Source organism: Rhea americana, unplaced genomic scaffold (assembly GCF_003343005.1).
Source record: "Rhea americana isolate MKP2758 unplaced genomic scaffold, rheAme1 scaffold_26, whole genome shotgun sequence".
Taxonomy (NCBI): Eukaryota; Metazoa; Chordata; class Aves; order Rheiformes; family Rheidae; genus Rhea; species Rhea americana.
This window is the reverse complement of record NW_028186379.1, coordinates 1385668-1409026: the sequence shown is the minus strand read 5'-3', so window position 1 is coordinate 1409026 and position 23359 is coordinate 1385668. Positions and strand designations below refer to the sequence as shown.

The 23359-nt window shown below is 38.4% G+C and overlaps 1 protein-coding gene across 2 annotated transcripts in view; it reads left to right on the top strand.

Annotated features, from left to right (window-relative positions):
* The window catches only part of KCNIP4 (potassium voltage-gated channel interacting protein 4), a 204670-nt gene that overhangs the window by 59966 nt on the left and 121345 nt on the right, over positions 1-23359 (top strand). Inside the window, exon 2 of one of the 2 annotated variants that reach the window (XM_085307495.1) lies at positions 16721-16790. The exons of the other annotated variant lie outside the window; for it this stretch is intronic. The gene's annotated coding sequence lies outside the window, so the exon portion shown is untranslated. The remainder of the gene's footprint in view (positions 1-16720; positions 16791-23359) is intronic. 2 annotated transcript variants of the gene reach the window in all.

The window sequence follows — 23359 nt, the reverse complement described above, 5'->3', positions numbered from 1 at the left end:
TAAGTATGAAGATCTGTTTCAACATACCTGCAGTAAGGGCATACTTTATTTATGGGGTTTGTCACACTTGTTTCGGGGAGATTATTTGGGTGTTCTCATTGACTGTAATGACCTTTCCTTTACTATATGCACCAAAACTCCCATCTCCACTAGTCACATTCATGCAYCCAAGCAACCAAACCTCTGCAGAATCACAGCTCAAACTTCTGTAAAATAGATACTTTGTAGACTTTATAAYGGAGTCATTTTAAACATGTAGTCAAATCTGATTTTTAGATTTCACTTTTTTAATAGCTAGCTCTTATATACATGAGCTCTGATAATTTATATCAGGTGAGAATGTTGTCTAAATTACACTGCATTATATAAAATGCATACAATGAGTTGTGTTCTGGCTACATGAATCAATGCCACACTTAAACATCATAATAGTTTTGTTTTCACTGATCACGTAAGGGCCAAGGATAGACAGACAGCCTTGGATAAGGGGCTACTCTGTCAGCTTGCTGTTAGGTGGAAAAGGCTCTGCTTCCCAATCCCACCTTTCTGCTCTGCTTCTAGCCATGTAATCCTATTGCATGTGCTGCACTAGTTCTGTTCCTCAGCTGATTGTAGAGTAAGCCCTTCAGTGACCTGCAGAAATGTACCTCTGCAGAAAACTACCTCTGCATAGAAACTGATTTTCCCTCCCCTCTCTTTTTTTTAATAGTTAAACAAGTTTACTATTCAATCAGACAAGTAGCAGAGCTACTAACAGAGAGCATAGGGAGAAGAGGAATGGTTCTTACCCTTTTTGCAGCAGTAATCCACTTGATCAGCTCATTTGTGATGTGGAGACTCTAGTGTCTCGAATTTAGATATCAAATTTGTCATGACAGCTATGCTAGGCAGTCTGAATACTATCCTCTAGATCACTGGTGTATTTTCATTGTATCTTATTTTTGACTTACCATGTCTGCTTCTAAGGACAGAACATCCWGTATTTTGAGAATTGCTCAACCCTTCAAAATAATTTTTCAAAAGACAGTTCCAAAGGGGGAAATTAGATCAGAAAGACGAAGTTGTAAACCAAAGTGGAATCTGGTGGCCTTTCCAACGCTCTGCTGTGAAGAACTATGGAGCAGAGATCAGCTAGTAATAGGCAAGTTTCATGTGAAGTTATGAAGCACAATGTGGTTAAAAATAAAAAGATTATAATCTTACAAAGAYTATAAACATTACCTAAATACAATAGTTATCTTTCTTTTCCATAGCCAGATGCTTACTTTGTCAAGTAACTAAAATATAGCTTGTCTGCTTCTTGAATTTAGACTTGTAAGTATCTCTGGAGTCGCTTTCTGAACGCTTCTGGACTAGCAATGTGAAAGAAAGTGCTTTATTACAGGGATTTCAAAAGAAATGTTTTTTACTGCTTGGTTAATTTTTATTTAAGGATAGCAGGAGTAAAATCATTGTCAGTTCCTATTATGTGATACATAATGCAGTGTTATAAAAATGTTCACATTACCAAGAGTTACCATGTAGTGGTAAATGAGATGCCACCTCTTTTCAGTAGATTTAGCACAAGTAATAAATTTGTGTGGAAAATGCAGAGACTATAGCTTATAGCAAATAAACTTTAAAAATATAACCTCTCTAAATTGCCTGTAAGCAACTTGGGGCACATATATATATACATATATATATATATATATATATATATATATATATCATACCTTGAATACTTCTCTGAAGCCTCACAAATGGCATCTCTAAGTCTGTAATTGTCATTAAGGTTGAAAAGGATTATTGGCATCTGATGCATTAAACCGTAACAGTAGTTCATTTGTCACCACGGTTGAGGGGTTTTTTTAGGTGTTTTGTGCTCCTGTGCGCAGAGGAAASTAAGAAGAGAGTGATCACTCCTGAGCAGAAATCTAAGGAGGAAGTGCTGAGCCAGAGAATTTTTCTGTGACGCTTTAAGACCAGCTTAATAAACTTCATTACTTGCTGTAGGAAACCTCTCTTAAAGAAGAGAGTGGAACAAGAAGAGAGATTAGTGTCCTTCACCAATTTGTTCCAGGTTATCGTTTGAGATGTTTAGATTAAAGGAAGACTTCCATAAGTACCGGCAGTGTTACTGCTTGCTTGTTGGCTCTTCTCCAGAAACTCTTCCCTCCCAGCCCCAGTGCTCACGGTTGGCGTGTCAGGCTACCAGCAGTTTGTGGCACTTCCTGCTGGCTCAGAGCTCCTGTGTCTATCTGCATGCACACAGTGTCTCTTTTCCATAACACGGAGACCCCCTCTTCCTGAGGCGCGGTACGTAAACCAGACTTTGTCCATGGGTACTTCCCTTGTGCGTAGGAGTCCTACAAAGATACGGCACTTAAAGCGTGCTTATTTAAATGGCTTCTCCCCCTTGYCGGTGTGAATGGCAAGGGAGAGCACAGGCAGTGCCAGCTACYGGTGGTCCCCTGGGTGCTCCAGCTCCTCCTTGTCCGCCAGGCAGCGGTGGAGTGGTGCAGTGGGGCTGCTCACGGCAGCATCAGACCCGTCCTGCGGAGACCCAGGTGTCCTGTGCCTCCTGCAGTGACTGCCAAGAGCTGGGGTTTGTATCTGGAGAACGTAAACTTGGAGTTTTCTGAAGGAGCTTTTTAAGAGAAGTCCTCTTTGAAAGAGAGAAAGAATAAAGAGAACGGATCTCCAGGATATCTGCGATGAATAAAGACTGAAATGTTCCCTGGATGAATGCAGCWGAACCCAGATAGTTAGTATTTGTATGAGACATTGTCCAGTCCAAGAAAGATTATGTAGGGAAGGGTGGATCTTCATCTGGGGCCTTCCTGCTTTCTTCCTTAGCTTAAAGAAGTTTTATAATAGAGCACGTTTGCTCATACCTTTTGTGAATTCAGATGAAAACAACAAGGATATCTGTGAACATCACCAGGCCTTGACAAGCTATGGTACATTCTACTGTTTTTTTTTTTTTTTAAGGCAGAAATCAACATAGAAGGAAAAAGAAGCTATTAATAGTTGTAGCAAACCATCCTAATAGTTGGCTTAAAATACGCATCTAAAAATCAGAACAAATATGAGACTAAGATCTGTAAAGAAATAAATGGACTGATTAATAGCACAAAAGAAATCATTTTCCCTTTTGCTGAGGTGCTACTTTTGTCACTTTTAAAAAACACCTTTATTAAAAATCAGAGTAGAGTTTGTGTTAGTTTTTCCTCTCTTTACCATAAGGCAACATTAATATACCCATTCTGCCTCTCTGTTTATTAAATGAACTATTTTTGGAAGCTGAGAGAAGACATTCATATTTTGCTGTGGTCTTAATTCTCAAATAAATATTATTTAGTAATGCAAAAAAGTTTCCATTTGCCCTTCACAACTCAGTGAGCTGTAAACACTCAAGTAATTGAGCCACCCACATCCTGGTCTGCAGGTGATATGAGTGATGCCTTTTATTAGCATCTAATTAAATTGCAAATGTTATGCTAAAGTGTGAAACTGCTGGCAAAAGTTGAATAACTGGATTAAATACCACCTTTGTTTAAAAGCAATAAATTAAAGATTGTTGAGTAATCTGGTGAGACTATATTCTTCAACTCTCTTGAAGCAATTAACCTGTGTTCTACTGTTTAGAAAAAAGATTTTTTTTTTTAATCCCTCAGCAAACTTACTGAAACTCATGCCTGTTGCAACATTAATTTCACAGCTTTCTAGTTTAGGTTAATGACATTTGATTATAACAATGAAGAAGATTAAATGGATCTTACTCACTCTGTAGCGGTAAAAAGAATATACACTTGCAGCAATCACAGGTGATTAAAAATAAATTTGAATTTATTGCAATAAGATATTCATTGAAGGAGGGGCAATAATTTCAGTTTATTAAAAAATTGATTCTGTGTTGGTCTGGGGAATACTGAATTGTTTAAATTTACTACTATTTGGTTTTTGGATGTTTACCTTAAGAAGTCCAAATATGCAGAACTGATTTTACTTCTGCTACTGCAGAGAACATTACAGGTTACTGTAAAGAAGATAAACGTAACAGGGAATGGGACTTCAAAACTTAGTTAAGCATTTGAGGGTTTCTTCTTAAATTCGGAAGAAGCCCCAGTGAACATCACTCTCGACTGAAGTTTTTGTTTTAGAGAAGAGATTAAACTCCCAATGCAAAAAAAGTAGCAGAGGCATCCTTATTACATACATGTTCTATTTCTAAATGGTTCTGAAAATAAGAAAATTACCATTTTGTTTGTAGCTGCCTGTTAAGTGAAAAGTTTTGGCCTTAATTTCATACTGAACTCTGAATAACTGAGGTGATTTTTCCAGTGTTCTGAGTATTTGTGGGCTCATATGACTGATATTAATGAGGACTCGTAGGTATTCTGTGTAGGTGCAAACGAAGATCTAGCAACTAAAAATTAAAAGTGCTTTTCCTGTTCTTGTCCTGAACTCAAATCACTCAATAATAATAATAGGTTTGGGGTGTTTTCTTATGTGAAAATTGTGAAACTGCAGCTACACGATGTACTCTTTAGACAGTTGTCCGACTCATGGAAACTTATGTCTGTCTTATGCATGTACTCTATATTTCTTCTTAGATAAGTAGGCAAAAATACATCTGTGTGTGTGTGTATATATGCAAAAACGCATGCTTTTTTTTTTTTTTTTTTAAGGCTAATGCAGAATGTTCTCTGACTTCATCCGTAATAATAACCACAAGACGCTTGGATTCAGGCTGAGCRTGGCTCTCCGCCCGTCGTCACCATCCGCTCCGCGCGCGCGGCAGCCTGTCTTGAGGGCGCGCGGGGAGGGGCCGCGCGGGGCGGCCGCCGGGACGGGGCGACGCGGGGTGCGCGCAGGGTGCTCCCGCTCTGCAGCACCCCTGTTCCGGGGACGTGTGTCCCCCCTCCCTTCCGGAGAGGGCTGTCTCGTCTCGGTGCGCGGCCGGTGCCGAGGGAGGATCTGCTCCTCTTGAGAGTGCCGGTGGGTAGAGGCTTCTGTGTTTTTTGTTTTGCGAAGAGCCGGGCAGAGTTTATTATTGCGCTTTTGAGATAAGACCAGCGAGAGTGGTGGTGCCAGTCGTGGCTGGGAAGTGGGAGATCTGGATTCAGACGGAGACCTGGCACTCCGATCGCTTCAGGCGATGGATGTGTCTATGCAAATAGCGCACCGTGTGTGCTGTGCAAGTCTGATGCATCTCACAGCCTTTGGCAGCTCTGCAGCTCCCCCCTTGCTCTGGAGGGGTTAGAAGTTGTATGACCTAGCTCAGAGGAAAATATTAAACTCTAGGGCGGTCGGCGAACTGGTGGTTCTGGACAGACAACAGTGCCGGGTTGACAGTACAAGGAGAAGAAAGTTCAACGCAGGGAAAATATGGCTCTAGTGCAGTAAATAGGCCACTAAAACAGAAGCCGTGGTCCTAGGTGTTAACATACACCAGTTTACCCATTCCTAAGGGTTCTGCATTAAAAACTTTGAGCAGAAACCTGTTAATTTTCTTGAAAGGCTGAAGCACAGAAGCAAACAGCCTCAGCTTCTCTTCTTAGACATAAGTGTAGCTCAGCTCTGATACTAAGGGTCAATCGTAATATCCTGATTCAAAACCTACTGAAGACAAGAAGGTTGCTCCTTGATTTAGTAGACATGGGGCTGGGTTTGGAAGAAGGCAATTAAGCCTCCAGGCCTGTTCATTTTCAGCCTAACTTTATTAGTGCAACATGCTTTTGCTCTTTCTTTCTCTCTTCCCCCCCCCCCTTTTTTTAACAGGATGGATACATATTAATAAATAACTAGACTCAGATCATTTAACTTCATAAAGATTGTTGAAAAGCCATTGGAGAGTAATAGTTTTAAAACTATGTGACTCATATGATAAAATGATGGCAGTGGCAAATTGTAATGTATGTTTTTGCTTTCTGAATAATTTCCAAATGTAACATTTTATAGCACTCATACTTGTGAACAGTTGTTATAGTAACTATTCCTAGCTGTAGCTAGTATTTAGTTTGTATTGTAGTAGTTCATATTGTAGCTGTAGCTAGTTATTGATACTTGATTAGTGTAGTAGCTAAAAATGTGTGTTAATTCATGCAACTGTACTTTAGTATACTTTAGGTAAAAGGGGGGGGAAGAAAGGTGGTCAGCTGTTTTGTGATAGCTGTGACTGTCTCTTTGACCTTGGATACCCGAACTTTCCAGCTCCAAGGAATACAGGCTTGGCTCTGCTGCTGAATATACCGAAGTGATATTCAAGTGTATACTGTAGATGAAAACCTAATCATGGGTTACTTTGAAGGCATAATCTTGAAATAATGTATTCCCTTAGGCAAAGAAAAGGTTTTGTTTTGTTTTTCGTGTTCCTGTAGCTAGTGTTATCTCCTTTCAAGGCACTGCTGCATAGCTTTTCCTTTTATAAGGACCATTTTACTTCAGGAGGCTGTTTCTTATAGTCATGCCATTTCTGTTGTTTAATCTGCTGCAACAGGAAACCTTGCAGAAGAACAGCCAGACATCACAACTGCTCTCATCGTCCTTTTCAAAAYGCATACTGTTTATCTTGCACAGTTTTGCAAAATGGAAAGTTCAAAAAAAGTTGGATTTCTTTAAACATTTAGTCTAGGTTAAGCGTTTGCCTTCTGATTTGTGACTATATAGGGCAATTATGTTCCAGATTACCTTTAAAGAGTAACATAAAAATTTATAAGTTAGTCATTAAAATTTCAGTGTAGCATTTATCTGTAGGAGTGTATTCTTCTAACCCTGTTGTCATTCTTAACATGCATTTTATTGACTGTAACAAGGATCTTAGGAAAGTGTAATCAGACATGGTCAATAAGCTCTGCTTGAGGTTTTGTTATTAGGCGTTGGCAGAATGCTAACTTATTCAGTTAAGGTTCATGTCTAAATGCCATACAGTAGGCTCTATTCTGCTTTTGCCTGAAAAACATTAGAGCTTGCATTGGACCAGGTGTTAAATTGACAACCTAGTGCAGCCCTGTAGAGGRCTTAAGGGCAGAAGTGCTTTCTCCTTTGCACAGCTCAAATTGCTGTTCCGTGCTGGAAGTGAAACTGCTGCCCTTCCCTGATGTGGAGAGCAGGTGGTTCCACAAAACAAAAAAGGGGGGCAGCAGGGAGGAGATGATGTGTGCAGCAATGTCTCATAGTAAACCTCCTTGTGCTAGGAACAAGAAGAGGATCAAAAGAGTTCTGGTGAGACAGGATTGCATGTCGTWCCCTGAGCTGCCCTTTGAAGGGGATAAATGTATCTTAAGCTGCCTGAAAAAAATGCAGTTGTTGCTAGTAAATGACACTATTGAAAATGCCTGCCTCGGTTTCCTCTTCCCCAGGCTGAAGAGGCCCAGCTCTCGCAGCCGTTCCTCATAGGGCAGGGGCTCCAGCCCTCTGATCATCTTTGCAGGCCTACGCTGGACTCTCTCCAGTAGCTCCATGTCTCTCTTGTCCTGGGGAGCCCAGAACCGGATGCAGTACCCGAGATTAGGCCTCCCCAGGGCTGACTGGAGGGGCAGGATCACCTCCCTCGACCTGCTGGCAACACTCTTCCTAATGCATCCCAGGAGACCATTGGCGTTCCTGGCCACAAGGGCACATTGCAAGGGCACACGGTCAACTTGTTGTCCGTCAGAAATCTCAGGTCTTTCTCCACAGAGCTGCTCTCCATCAGGTCAGCCCCCAGCTTGTACTGGTGCCTAGGGTTATTCCTCCGTAGGTGCAGGACCCTGCACTTGCCCTTGTTGAACCTCACGAGGTTCCTCTCTGCCCAACTCTCCAGCCTGTCCAGGTCTCTCTGAATGGCAGCACAGTCCTCAGGTGTATCAGCCGCTCTTCTCAGCTTGGCATCATCAGCAAACTTGCTGAGGAGGCACTCTGTCCCCTCATCCAGGTCATGGATGAAGAAGATGAACAGGATGGGAGCCAGTACTGAGCCCTGGGGGACTCCACTAGCCACAGGCCTCCAACTAGACTCCACGCCACTGATGACGACCCTCTGAGCTCTGCCTTTCAGCCAGTTCTCAATYCACCTCACTGTCCACTTGTCTAACCCACACTTCCTGAGCTTCTCTAGGAAGATGTTATGGTAGACAGTGTCAAAAGCCTTGCTGAAGTCAAGGTACACAATGTCCACTGCTCTCCCCACACCTACCCAGTCAATCGTTCCACCATAGAAGTCTATCAGATTGGTTAAGCAGGATTTCCCCTTGGTGAATCCATGCTGGCTACTCCTGAYCACCTTCTTTTCCTCCATATGTCTGGAGATGACATCCAGCATGAGTTGTTCCATCACCTTTCCAGGGATGGAGGTGAGGCTGACCAGCCTRTAGTTGCCTGGGTCCTCCTTCTTGCCCTTTTTGAAGGCTGGAGTGACATTGGCYTTCTYCCAGTCCTCAGGSACCTCTYCWGTTCTCCAKGRCCTTTCAAAGATAATGGAGAGCAGCCTGGCTACAACATCCGCTAGCTCCCTCAGTACTTGTGGKTGCATCCCAATGAACAAAGGTGATTATCCTCTCCCTTAGTTAACCAGCAGTTTTTAAATAATAACATGCTTTAAATATGGTTGGTTGTTTTGCCTGCTGTTTTATTTCTTTAATATAAAACAGCCAAGAAACAAAACCTCCAAATCAAATGTATCTGTGTTCATAAGAGAATAGATTTTTTTCAATAAAAGGTTAGAGCTTAGTAGGATATATTGTTATAGRAAAAGAAGTTATTTTAATGCCAGCTCTTCTTCTGTGGTTTGTCCTTTTGTTTTTGCCAATAACCAAGGGTGGTTCTTCAATGAAATCATGTGTATTCCAGTTTTGATGTTATTCCAAAATATAGTTCAGTAAGATCTGCTGAAGATTACTGGCAGTCTCCATCTGTTCACACCCTGAATAGGAAATATTACAGATGATAGTGAGCAGATGTATTCTGACTGTTACAGTCACGCTCAGAAACATCRACATTTTGGATTGAAAAAGCAAAAACACTTTAGTCTTGCACATCTTTTTCCTATTTGCAAGACTCTGTAYATGTCAGATCTGAAAATTATTTTCCTTAAGAGTCTCCAACAATTTTTTTTTTATTTCCTCAAAATTAGCGTTCTTCATACCCCAAGATCAAAGCCTGGATTTTACAGCCAGTCCAGAATGGCATGTGATATCTTATCAATATAAGGGCTGAGGAGTTACACTCACATTTTCTTTTCTTTGGCCTGATAGATTTTGATTGAGTTTGTTCATCATGGATTTCTTGGATTTTTTTTTTGTTTGTTTGTTTGAATGTAGGAAGAAAGGCAACCTAAAAATTATTGTCTGGCTGTGGGCTGGGTTCTCAAAAGTATCTTTGCTTTTCCGTGAGTACAGGAGGGGTTTCGAGTCTCTTCCTCTCTTAGGTGAATATCTTAAGCTGCATTGACAGAGACTGTGAGGAGAGAAAGGGATGCTACTGGTGTCCCCAAAAGCTGCTCTATAGTCTCTTAGAGAATGGATTGCAGTGTGTGTGTGTGTATGTATATGTATGTATATATATAAATATATATATATATATATATATGCACACACACAGACATATATATGCCTGTATACCACTACATAACAGAGGTAAAACAAAAAAGTTATACTCACCTCAAAACTGAGGTTAATTTGACTGAAGCGTATGCTGGCAGAGCCAGCTCAGCTGCAGTGTGGATGACCAAGCAGCAGTGAAYGCTGGTGGGGCAGAGCCACCTCCTGAGACGGGAGGTCCTGAGGCTTGACTGCGTATGGCGCACAGACTTGTGTGCGTGGTTGCAACCTCTCTCCTGCCCCAGGACCCTGCAAGCCAGATGCCACGTTCACGTTGGAGGCAGAGCTGTTGCAGTGGCCGTATTAGAGCGAGTGGCCGTGGTAAAGGAGAATGAGAAGGGCTTCAASAGACTGGTATTCCTGCTTCGTTTATGGGACTGATGGGCGTAACTCCTGCCCTTTTACATCTGGGGCTGTGACTGTGTGCTAACTTGGCCTGTTCCACGCAGGGCTTGGTGGCTGTGACAGGTAGTGTCGGATGACTTTGAAGTGGGACAGGTACAGTGGCTGTACCAGAACAACGAGGGAGGTGGGGAGCTGCTTCAGGAAGCTGGAAGAAGCTGGCTCATTTAGCATAGCAAAACAGGAAGCTGAAGTGAGATGTGATCAATTAATACTGAAGATCAGTGATGAAGCTGGCACAATTAATAGCTTGCTTACAGTCAATTTARCCTTAACCAACCAACYCCCAAAAAAGTAGAAAAGTTAGAAAATTTGAGGGTTTAGCCCTTCTCKCCTCTGGTTTTTCAGAATGAGGAAGAGGAATAGTAACATCAAATGATTTTAGTTTAGATAAAGTTGTTCTTTGAAGTGTTAGTTTGCCTATGAAGAAATGTGCTAATTAATGGTGAAAATGCCTCTGGACTCAAACAATTAAGTTATTTCTTGGTATGCATCATTGTGGATAAGTTTGTGAAGTTAATCTAACAATGCTGCTGAAAATTGAGTTGCACCACAGAAGCCATAATTCTAATGATGCCACATACTCCTTCCTTGAGGCTGTGGGAGGCAGTTTAAAGAGTGTGATGATAGTGGTGGGATAAAAATCTCTAGCTAGATTGAATTCAGTTCCTTCTGATCCCGCCCCAGGAGCCCACGTGCTCAAATGTGATGCCACCCAGATTGTACGCTGGCTCCGTAATCTTGGTTTTTCTGTCAATGCTGATATATTAAAGTAGTGATGCTTTAAGATTGAGATTCTATTTAATTTTTAATATTAAGAAACTATGCAGCATGATTATTTAATTAAATTTGACTGGCTTTGAAAAAAAAATTTGTTTCCTATTCTGAGGCTCAAAACGTAAAAGTTGCCCCCCACCCCCCAAAAAAACCCAGTAATCTAGTAGTTTGCAAAYTTTAAATGCAGTTTTATTTAAAGACTAGTTAATAGAAGACTTCAGCCTATAGGTGTGTCCACTGAGATGATTGTCACCTAGGGATAAGAAAATTTTTTTTGACTCCTTTTTCTCCTGTATAAAGAAAGAAATGGGARGTGTGTTCAGTTAGCTTTTTAGCATTGTTTTAGCTCTAGAAATGAAGGGTTTCAGAGAACATGAGTTAACTGCATAAGTCTTTGCTAATGTGATAATCYCATTTCACCTTGATCATTGTGAACGTACCTGTAAAACTATCTGGGGTGGCCACCCTACCACCAAGAAACTCAATGTTGTTGTATCCAGAGAAGTATTGAGATTGTTTTTGGATTTGGCCCTTGGTTCTAAGATCTTAAATCTTACAGGAGACAGTAGTGAYTTGTTGTGCCCTGTATAAGATCCAACCATATAAGTCAATGATTTATTTCTTTACAATATTATAAAATGTGCAGCTGCTTATTTCTTAGTGTCATTTGAATAAATAAATTTGTCAGTATTTTGTCACTTAATGAGCTTTTAGTTCACTGAGGTTTTTGAAATCAGTATCAGGGACATAATATAAAAGAACAAAAACAAAACCCTTCCCTTCCAACCTTAATACTTGCAGTGGCTTTAATTTTTTTTCTTGTTCTTTTATTCATAAGATATAACTTAAAAATGCATTTGAACAAAACACCTAATTCTAGATATATATGGGCTCATATCAAACAGTTCAGAGTCTTATCCTGAAGACTTCTAATTTCTTCATGATCCTACAAAACACTTAAGCTGATTTAAGACTCTTAGACTCTTTTTATTTATTTATTTATTTATTAAAGAAAAAACTCAGCAAAGTTTGTACTTGAATTCATGTTTCTCAACTAATAGTGTATGGTGCCATTGAGTCATCTGGGACCAAATATTCCTGAATAATATATTTATTTTTTTTTACTGGATAGCTAATTCAGCATTTAAGAGAAAGGATAAAGCTGCAACACTGCTTGCACTTTCTTTTAAACATATAAATGAAATTTCCTCACATTACAGGAGAACTCACTTTTTTGTAGTATAGCTGTGCTACCCAATATATACAGAGTGTAGCTACAGAATTTTACAGATATTAAATAGAGGTGCTATGAACACTCTGGATCATAATGGAAATGTACTGCAGTATGTTCTCAAACAGTGATTGCCAAGCATTACTATTATGTCCTTCAGCTGATCTTTTGAATAAGAAAATATCTATTTTTAGTGGGAGTATAAGACAACATAAGCAAATAGAGAATGCAGTTATTCTTGATACTGCTATTTAAAAACTCTTCAGTTATTGCAAGATGAAAAAAGGATCTTTTTATAAAAATTTGTCTTATGACTTCTGCAAGTTTATTCTTACCTCAATTTGGATCAATCGTATTCAGAGGAACATTGTTTTAATGCATAAATATAAAATTTATTTATTTATTGAATCTTCATTGCAGTCTTAGAGGAAAAAAGCCAATTAAAGTGCGACTGTCCCCCTGTATGAGTAAGGCTCACATGTAAATGGCCTAGAGGGATTTATAGAAACCCTTGTGCAGTCTACACRCTTAGCTATTTCTCTGAAGAGAAACAGATTTTTGTTTTTGGAGGTATCTGGTATTATGTAAACTGTCAKGCACCATGTTCACTGTTTTGCTTAGCAGTAGCTGAAACAAAGTCCCTTTGCCTCACTGATTAAAAATATGCCTACACATTCACCCTTCCTGCAGTTCATAGATACAGATAAGGACTGTTTTAAGTCCATATCAGTCCATAACTATMGCTCTCTAACATATTGTACTGGAAATTTTGAGAAGGGAGGAGATGAGCCAAAATCAAGAGCAGAAATGACTAMAATTGAGTCACTATGAATTTAAAGTTGCCAGTGTGTAATAGGAAGAATCAAATTTGTAACYAGATGAGAGGACTGCAATAAACAAAATCCATTTTTCTCAGTAAGGAAATAAAAAAGAATTCTTATTTTGGTTAAAAACAACCAGCAGAAGCTTCATAAAGATTTGCTTCTGTATTTCTCTATAGATAATTCACACTYATTAAAAACTCTTGAAATTACCAACTTTAACAAAGTTTTTTTTTTTCTTGAAAGACTGATATAGATCTGCTTTCTTTGTATACCAGTTTAATGTTGCTGTGCAGTTCATATCTAAAAGTGACCTGGTGGTCTGGAGAAGTTACTGAAAAATAGAATTTCCTAAGGAAGAAATGGAATGCCACCAGCATTTTTTAGTGTGATGACAGGTGGTGGCTATGGGTGTCACGTAAGAGGCCTACAATTACGTAGGTACAACGACTTCTGAAAGTCAACCCCCCACCAAGGGAGGGTGAACATGCATGAGGGTGCTAATGAGCTTATGCCCCTGACAAATTCCTATTTTGTGTAGCGTAAGACTACTAGAAGCAAAGCCCACCTCGCCAGGCTGTCTTAGCTGAAAGAAACACATTGTGAAATTGCAAATGTTTGTCCATTCCCTGAAAAATGCAGGGACCCCAGTTGCCTAGTGACGTGCTCCCTGCTTCTCAAACCCTGGTACCATCCCAGGTGACAGTCTTTAAAACACACAGGCAGACACAATTCCAGAGCAAAGTCAAATTCACTGCATCTGTTGCCAACAGAACATGTTAGCGAGAGCGGTAGGTGAAGGTAATTGATTTCTCGTGGAGCTAGGTTGTGTGTTGTCTGTGGGCTTTGCGGTGGTTTAGTATCTCTGCAAAAGCTTACAGAAGAAACAGTATTGGAGAAAAGGAGATCCTTCTGCTAAAAATCAGTAGGGATAATATAGTTTATTTCTTCTGAGTAAGGAGAAGGGAATGAGTTTCAGAAAATAACTGAAAGAAACAGACTCAAATTTTTGTACTAGAGGACAACCAAGGAAATATCTGTGAGGTACTAACAGACCCTTGAAGGTCAGCTACTACATGGCAATGAATAGGATTTTCCTTTTTTATTTTTTATTTTTTCTCTCTTCTGTAACAGACTGTGTTTTTAAAACACGTTAGAACACAAAGATTTAGGTTATGTGCCACTAACAAATGAAAATACTTAGTTCTCTGTATTTGTTTTTTACCTTCTGACATTGATTTAATTGATGTTTGTCAAATATTAATAATTTGGGAGGTGGAGGGGAATTAGTTACGGAGTCATCTCTACACTTATTGAAACCAGCTCCTTTCCTTTCTTAATTTGCTTTAACACCTTGTAATAACTGTAATAAGCTGGCACCTTTTATCGGTATACCAAATATTAAAAATTTCTTATGATCATGGTCTTTTGAATGCAGTCTGTTTCTAGTCAGGACTGCTTTTARTAATTGTGTTTTTTGCTCCTGTACTTTATATAATGTGCTGCTTAACACCTAATCTTGCTTTCTGGAATGAGAATTATCTGCATGTCCATCTTTTTCAGGGCTACCACTGGAGAAAAATCATTTTCTTGAACTAATAGTGAATATTGAATATAAGCATTAAATGTAAAATGCAAAAAAAAGTGTACAGAGAAATATATTAAAAGATAAGTAATTCATGTTAAATGAGTAAATTTAAGGTACTTCAGTACTTACTAAAAATTAGAATATTTGAGTATACAGACTATAGCCCAATATAAATGATTCTCTCCCATCTAGTTAATAAGTTAAATTTAAGATAAAATTAAGTTTGACATATTCAGTCTACATGCTCAGCTAAAAATGTCACTGATTTCACTTGCATTATAGCTGGTAATTCGATCGGGCTGTGTTTTGGGTTTTTTTTGTTGTTGTTGTTGTGATTCCCCCTCCCCCCCAATGCTTTGAACCTTACAAGGACTTTAAATAAAATCAACACCTGGTCCTATTAGTCTGCTACCCTGTAATCCACATAGTTTCTAAAGATCATTGTAAGACATGACAATAAGACAGCTGTAATTATATATATATATATAGATATATATATATATAGAGAGAGAGAATGAGACTTAGTGATTGTGATTCTCATTGAAAATTAAAAGTTCTCTTTAACAAAAAGTGTATCTTTTCAGATCTCTAATCCTGTAGTTCTTAATTTCAGGCATTGTCTATGCAGCCAGGCRTAGAATTCAGTCTCTGCTTCTATACTTACAGTTTTATTTTCTGTTTATTGGTAAAAGTACCTGAAAGCATGCATGCGTGCCTTGAAACGTTATATCAAGGAAATTACAGTTTGGACTGGTGGACAACAAGGTGGTTAAGAAAAATCTGGAGAGATGATCAGGCTTGGAGGATAGCAGTTAATGGGTCGTACTCTGGAAGCTGGTAACGTGTGCAGATGCTTCCCAGAAGTAAACTGGGCTTGAGCATGTAGATGGTTGAATCCTAAATAGATGGGTTCAAAGGAGCTTCAGAAACGTAACGTTTCATCATAACTATGGGTCTTCCTTCTTGTCTAAGATGAAAAATTATTCAAGAAAATTCTGAAGACACTAACTAGAGTAAAAATATTCTTTCCTGTTTTGTTAAAACTGTGTGGAAAAAAATGAATCTTGTAGTAGTTGTGTGAAGAATGCAACAAATAACAATCTGTGAGTTAGAATGCATTTATTTAAAATATAACAAATTTGCAATTAATGTTTCAAATGATTTTGTGAGAAYGGAAATTAAAAATAATACAATTACTGGGCAAAATACTACTATAATATTTTTTGTCTAGTAATTACCTCTATCAGTGAGATTATAGCAGTATTTATGCTTTTTAAAATGGTAGATGCTCAAGACCTTTTCAAATTCTACCTTTGTGGGGGCATGATTGAAGCAATGTCAAAAACAGTATGCARTGCTGAATTAGCAGTGTGTTTTAAGATAGATAGTACTCCTCTGAAGTTATAGAATGCAACTTGTTCATTCTCCTAGGCTTCTCAAGGTATTTTTTGATCAGTGTTGTGTAACGTAGGAGAGAGGGTTTTTCCTTATAGGAACATGAAGAGTACAWCATCATTTATTACCTTTAGTTCTTTTTTGACTGCAATCAGCTCTTATTTAGCCATGGTTTTGGCACACACGATCTGTGATGCAGTACACAGTCACTATTTTTGCTGGGATAATTTTTTTTATCAGCAATATTCCTGTCACGTTAGCTGTACAGCACTTCTAAGTATTTTTCTCTGGCATGGTTATATGCAGTTTACAGTATTCTATAACTGAACTGTATCAGAGTTGTGAATTTCTATAACATTTATTTTTCAGGATTTTTTGAAAACATGATCTTTACCCACAAAGTGTTATAAAAACGAATAAATTTYTGGTATGCACTGTGGTATAATATAATAGAGCAGTGATTGCTTGTAGTAGCCTGTGGCAATAGGAAATCATATTTGTCTCCTTGAAACTCTTTTCTCAAATATAATCACAGAACTGGATCGAGCATCGAGCACCTTCCCCTTCTTTGCCAAGTTTCACCTCAATGCACTACAGACAAGAACAAAAGTTAAGATGAAAAAGAATTTCTTATAACTTAATATAAAAAAATTGGTATATACTGTCTCCTACTTTGATTTTTGAGTAGATAGGCAACAGATAAACTCAACACTTTCAAGAAAATATGTTAAGGTATATTAAGAATGAGTTTAAGTGTAGAATAGGTGTAATAGGAAAATTCAAAATATGCTAATTAAAGAGATTAGCTAAAATATTTTGTCGATTTCTAGTGTCCTTTTCTCTGGAGGTTTTACTTCTTCGGCAATATTGTTTGTGTAAATACTATATCCATCCAGCTTTGCATGAGGTCTATCAGTGCAAGCCGTGTTATGCTGCATTACAGARTATAGAAGAGGAGCCAAGATGCTGACGTTCATGTTTGCGTTGGTCTGTGACTTGTGACGTTACCTTGGGTGAGTTGCCTGACAAGGCTTTTCCTCCCCTTTGTGAGCAGCATGCACCACTTTGTCTCTAACTGTAAAGTGAAGCCTAACTAAGATTTAGATTTATGACCCATTAGATACTCTGCTCTAAACGAGGGCAGCACTGATTTCTGAGTAGTTAGTGTGTTACATACCTGCACATTAGATGGCTTGCTAACTTATTTGAGTAGTCCTCCTCTTCGCTTGATGTTCAAAAAATGTTCTTGAAATATGTGAACRTTATAAAGTGCTATATTTGTTCATTTGTTAGCAAAATGAAAGTATAAAACAAATTTCAGTGAATTTTGGGTTGTTTTTTTTTCTCTTCAGACCTGATAGCTGATTTAGAATGTGTCATAGAGGCTCAAGCAAGAGAATAAGTAAAAAACACATTTAGGTTGTTTCTCAATAATTTTTGCCCAGATATTATTACCAGTCTCTTTCTCTATAGTCAGTGTTGTCRTATTGGTTGTAATGTTCTATAATATCTATCTTTAGTTGGAGAATACAAAATAGCTAATAGAAGTAGCTACTTTATTTTGAGTTATTTTGGCCTTGGTTTACTTCATCTCAATCAGATTGAAAAGAAGTGCTATTATGCTATTGTTGTTCCGAAGAATGGCTATTAGGGACAAGTTACTGCACCTTAGTAAAAGGCCAGCTGGGGGTCCCAGGCCGTATGTGGTCTCATAGGTTTTTGCATCTGAGACATTATTCTTTTACAGCCAAAACCAGGCCGCTTCCTGCATTCAGTGTTCTCTTCCTCATTAAAATAAAATCYTTCTTCTGCATAAGAAGAAAGCTAATTATTCAGGGTTTCAATTTCTTAGGTTTCCATATGAGAGAAAATTAGTTTTTCAATAGTTTGTGGCTATTAGTGCAGTTATTTTGCACTGACGTCAAGAGTGCTGGTGCTGGAAAGTGTATGTAGGGAAATATCTGCTTCTCTTTTCTTCAAAAGCTTGACTTTGGAGGAAAAAAGAGAAAATTGCCTGGTGCATTGGGATGGGTAATACTTAGGACGGAGAACAAAAAGTATTTATTGTTATTCTACCTTAAATGTAGTTGATACTGTGTTTTGTATTTTTCAAGGAAAATGTGATAAGAACAGCAAACTTTCCCGTTCTTTGAGATCAAGGCAAAACAAATCTAATACTGCACTAGTTACTAGCCTTGTTGGCTCATTAATGAGTTAATGAATGCTTTTGAAAAGTCTGAGCAAAACATAAACTGTATTTTTATCATTTTCAGCTGGGCTGTTTGACTTTTGTGACATCCAGTGAAAGGGAAATTCTATTGATTTACTTCTTCCAAAGATCTGTACCTACAGAATACTGTCTCGCTATGACCTCTGCATCTTCACTGCTCAAGAGATTTATTAAAAAAGCCAGCATGAAACAGCTCATGTAGCACTTTTTCAAGGTTAGTTTAGTCATGGCTGTTGTAGCTATAGTCCACTTTGAAAAATCATTCTACAARCTTGAGAAAACAAAACCTGTAGTAATTTGCCAAACCGTGTAGTTAGTCCTAGAAATATCATCACTTCTTCATTGCCAACATTTCCCCCAAGTTTACTGAAACATTTTGGATGTGTGCCTCTTGAGTGTGGGAAAACTTAAGGATATGCTTTTTTGACAGTCTGCAAATAATAGGAAAGTTAAAATGTTGATATTTTGTTGCTTTTGTTTTGCCTGTGAACACCCAGATACTAAGAATTAAGCTTTATCATAGTAGACATTGTATAAACATAACTAAAAATACTTCCAAGGTCTGATTATTATGCACTGGTCCTTTCAGGGTTTTTGTTTGTTTTTCTTTGTAGCTTTCTCAAAGCCATAGATGATAAATGTGAAATACTGGAAGAGGATAAAGTAACTTTTCTAAGATCGTAAGTTAGATCAGTGGAAGAAAGACAATAATCACAATAATTCAGACTAGGTCTCAGAACTTTTTGGTAGGARCAGGGAGGTAAAGCAGCATAGCTTTCATTTTTACAGATCAGAAAACTAAGAGAAGCAGTAAAATGTCTTTTCAAAGTTGCCCAGAATTCCTGAGGGACGAATATGAAGAGAGCCTGAGTCTCCAAGCATACTCGGACCACTCTGCTCATTAAGCAGTCAAAATTTGCCTTTTTTACTAAAGGCACATATTTGAAACTTAAAACAGCAAATAAGTTTTGTAAGGGAATTTTTATTTTTTTCCAATAAATCTGCAAGGGAATTTTCAAGCTGTGTACTGTATTTTGTGATCTGTAATGCAGTCATAAGCTTTAAGGCCACATTACTGTTGTGCTCTTGAACTCAGCCTCCTTTTTTGCCAGATATCCTTTGATAGCATGTTTTTTCCATTTTTTTTYCCCAAGAAATAGCTATTGAAAAGACAAGTGAATTGGTTATAGCATTATTTGTATCGAGCTTTACAGTAATATGCTTCTCAAGCAGCAGCCACCTTCTCCAGGAAGACAAAGATACTCATGGGGCCTCAGCAAGTTTTGGAATGGTTCAAAGAGGCTCCCTACATCTCCGGCCACGGAAGCGAATCCTTTAATTTTGTCTGTGCCTGGAAAGCTTTTGTGCAGAGGGTGTCTAGTTCCTGCCTGACAGTTCTCAGAGTTGAATCTTTTCAATTGTTTTACTAATAATTTTACTAGTTTCTTGGAGCTAATTGGAGTCTGACCAGCTGTTTTGTTACAGTAACTCTCAGCGGCAGAGTCTCCTGGTAAGTCATAAGGTTCAAGAGAGATTTTTTGCCATCGTTAACACCTTCCCGAGGAAGAGGAGGTTACCAGTTTCTTTCCTATCCGCCCTTAGTCCCCAGTTCCAGGAGGCCACTGCTAAAGCCATGTTTGCTTTCCTTTCCCAAAATATTGAGGCAGCGGTGACAGAGCAGATAGCAGATCATCTGCAGTTTCTTAGACATTTTCCATTCTTGTTTTAGTGTGATTTGTGTGTTCTTCATTTAAATCAGATTAGTTTATATGGATAATAAAACTCAAGCGTACTAATCTGTCTGAATTTATCTGAAATTTTCAGTATCACTGAGCACACTTTTTGGCATATTGAAGTTAGAGAAAATCATCTCATCTTTTGAGCAACTGCTCTTCTTTTTTTTCAYGCACATGTGGGATAAGTTGCTCCTCTAATAAACTACAGAGTCCTGCCGGCAGCCCTCTCTAATAATGCATTAGCTTTTCCAGCTATCCAACAGAAAAGTGCTGGGATGAAATTGTATCTCATCTAAGATAGCGCTGAGCTRATGCTACTGCATTGCAAGAGAATCATGGCAGTATTTCAGAAATGTCTTTTCTTTTAAAACAAAACAAAACCTTATTCCATCTCTTTGTTGAAATAAAAGTTACTATTTCAATTGGCTACACATTGATCRTAACACTGCAGAAATATTAAACAAAAATGTAGTCTCAGAAATCTTTGTAATTGATTTGATTCAATAATCAATTCAAAGCCTAGAAGAGACACATACTTTTTTTATTATTGCTGTGGGGAAGAAGATACCCTTTACTTCTTTACAAAGCTTCAAGCACTCTCTAACAAGTCTGTTTGTAAATCTTGTATTTCTTGCTGTCAAGATATCATCCAATCTGCTTCAGAGGCTCCCTAGTCAATCAGATAACTTCTGTTTGCAACTGCTTTTATAAAGCATGTAAATTATGCAATATACCAGGAAGAGACTATTCCTTAATGTGAAATTATTTAATTATGCGAGATGCATACTATAGCCTKTATAACAAATCTTTAGGGGAAAAGCAAAGTTTAGTTAGGAAATAGGACTCAAAAAAAGTTTAAGAATTAATAATAAACAGTACAATTTGAACTTGTTTATAGAAAGTTAACAAGCGATCAGCGTTGTAACACTTAAAAGATCATTCAAGAGATAAATGGCAATGCAGAAGTGCATCAGCTAAATCATTAATACCATGCAGGAAGGTACGGGGTGGAAGGCACAAGGATTATCATTTATTTCAAGTTTTGTCCATGTTTAGAGATACACCTTGGATTTGAGTGGTAATCTTACAAACTAAAAAAGCTTCTAATGTTAATCAAAGGTGAATTCACAYAGCTTGTGAGCATGCAGTAAAGCAACTAACATACTGTGCGAGGGGCGTATGACAAAAACATGGAGGTTGGTTGGTTTGCATAGAGCTTTTTTGTTTTTTGGGAGGGAGGTTGTTTGTTTTTAGATTTTGTATATGTTGCTGGATTCAGTCTTTACATTGGGTGAAAATGTGAATTTARTAGAAACAATAGCAAAGTTATCGTGGATATCATTGCCATCAGAAATTCACCCACTTTCTTTCAAGACTTTCTTGGTATATTCTGAAACATGAAACAAATGCTGTCCCTGACTGATTACTCACACTTTTTAAACGTTAGTTTGGAATAACTTTGGCCTTTCCTGTCTTGTCTCATATAATGAAAGCTTATTTCTTAGGCATATCTTAGTGCCCTCTTCAGTTTTGAGGAAACAAAGCAGATAAGTTGTAAAGCTCTAAGTGTGGTGCCCATAGTGAGAATGCTGAWACTGCCTTTTAGCAAAAAGCCGTATTTGGAAGCGTTGATTATGCTGAAGAACAGCATGTCAAACATGCAATATTTGTTTGTTTTATCTGCTTTCAAAACAGCTCTGCTGACAGTAATCCTGTTTCTCCAGCTCTGCAGCCCAGTATGGAACTTACCACAGTGAGGATGAACCGCACAGGCAGGATGTGTCTGAGATGGGACTCGAAATGATTTATTCTTTATGAATGTGTGCATGTCGGCTTACTGTGAGATACCCATCAATTCTCCTGGAGCAAAGGAATTTAATAATATAATGCAGCTAAACAGCTGCAAAAGGTTTTCAAAAATAATGCGTTAATCCCCATGATTTTTCTGTTGATRAAATATATTACTCATTTTCATGCATGTTTCATTCATTAGTGATGGATTTTAATATAGAAGATGCAATGTGAATGTACAGGACAAATATTATGAATGTTCATTCATCTTTTTTGAACTCTTCTACTGAATAAGACAGTGAAAACTATTTAGGAGTGTATTATTATTTGGGAGTGCAATTGATATTATGCAGCAGCAGAAAGCCTGTAACTGTCTGTGTAGGGAGATGCTGTTGCTTTAGCAGCTGGAGGTTAATGCACTCAAATATATGTGAATTAATAATGTATGAATGTGGGTTATAGGTATAACAGTAGTAAGAACTTGAAGAAGGAGAAAAGATCATTTGAAACTTTGCACAGGTCGAAATTGATTCAGTGTTTGTACAGTAGGTGGTCAGGGTAGGATTTTTTTTTTTCCCTCCAAAACACTGTGATCAAGTAATGCCTCATGCAGTTTAAGACAGTTTTGCAGTATGCTTTCTGGAATCACACAGAGGGAGGCACTCCAAAACATTACAGTGAATAAGCTTTCCTGCTCTATTTATCATGCTGGATTCTGTGCATAAATAACTGTACTAGGGAAGAGAAATAATAGCTTAATAAAACACACAGTGGTGCACACCAAGTGTGCTTGTAGATTGAATCTTAATGACTCAAAATTCCAGCTGATCAGACAGTGTCTCGTGAATGTGCTTTGGTACAGCAGCTGTGCCCAGGGCTCTGCAAGAACGCTGCTGGTTGAAAGTCAGGGGCTTCTCGTTACTGTACAGTTGGATTTCCGAGCAGAAGGCAGACTGTATCAACACCAGCAAGTAATGCAGTCAGAAGTGGCTTGGCAGATTTAAGCATCTGCAGGTTCTGTCTTTACGCTTGGTGCAGTTCAGGGATTTTCGCTTCTGTGTAAATTTAGCCTAGCTCCCCAGACTGAACAGGCTCACCACACGTGGTTTGAAGTGGACACAAGGACTAAGCGCTGTTCTGGATTCTTATGCCCTCCTGAGAGGGTKCATCATGTCTGGTGTATGCCTGGAGCAGAGCTTCCAGGTGGGGTTGACTCCAGAAGGAATCTAGTTCACACGTGTCAAAATTACTCTGTGCTTCTAGCCAACACATGGTTACTGGGAATAATTGTGGGATTTCTTTCGAAATGGCACTTCTGCTCCAAAACAAAATGCTAATTTAGCTGTAGTGAGAGTTAGACCCTTGTGCTGAGTTAGACCCTAAGACGAATTCTTATTTCCAGAATTCTACTTGTGTATTAACACATTATGTCTAAACCGTAATTTTATACTTTGGACACAGTAGGTAGCTGGTTATGGTTGTAAAGGTAAGAAAGCACTTCTGGCTACAAAATGTGTGTGTGTACATGTATCAGTGTATAAACACGCTCCAATCATCATGACCTTTTTCAGTCTTTCTAAGATTTCTCCTGCATTTTCAGTTCTCTATGCCTTTTTCTCCTGAAAGGAGATAAAGCTGAACTGGTAAAGGTAAAGAAAATAGCAGCACAAGAACATTTGAACATACTGAACAGCTTCCGTTTTGGGCTTGATGAAGGAGAATGTATTTTATATCCTAAAAAAGGCTTAATGAGGGGGTCTTGTTAGAGGTCTGTAAAATCCAAATTGCTTTGGAGAAGGTAAAAAAAAAAAAAAAAAAAAAAAAA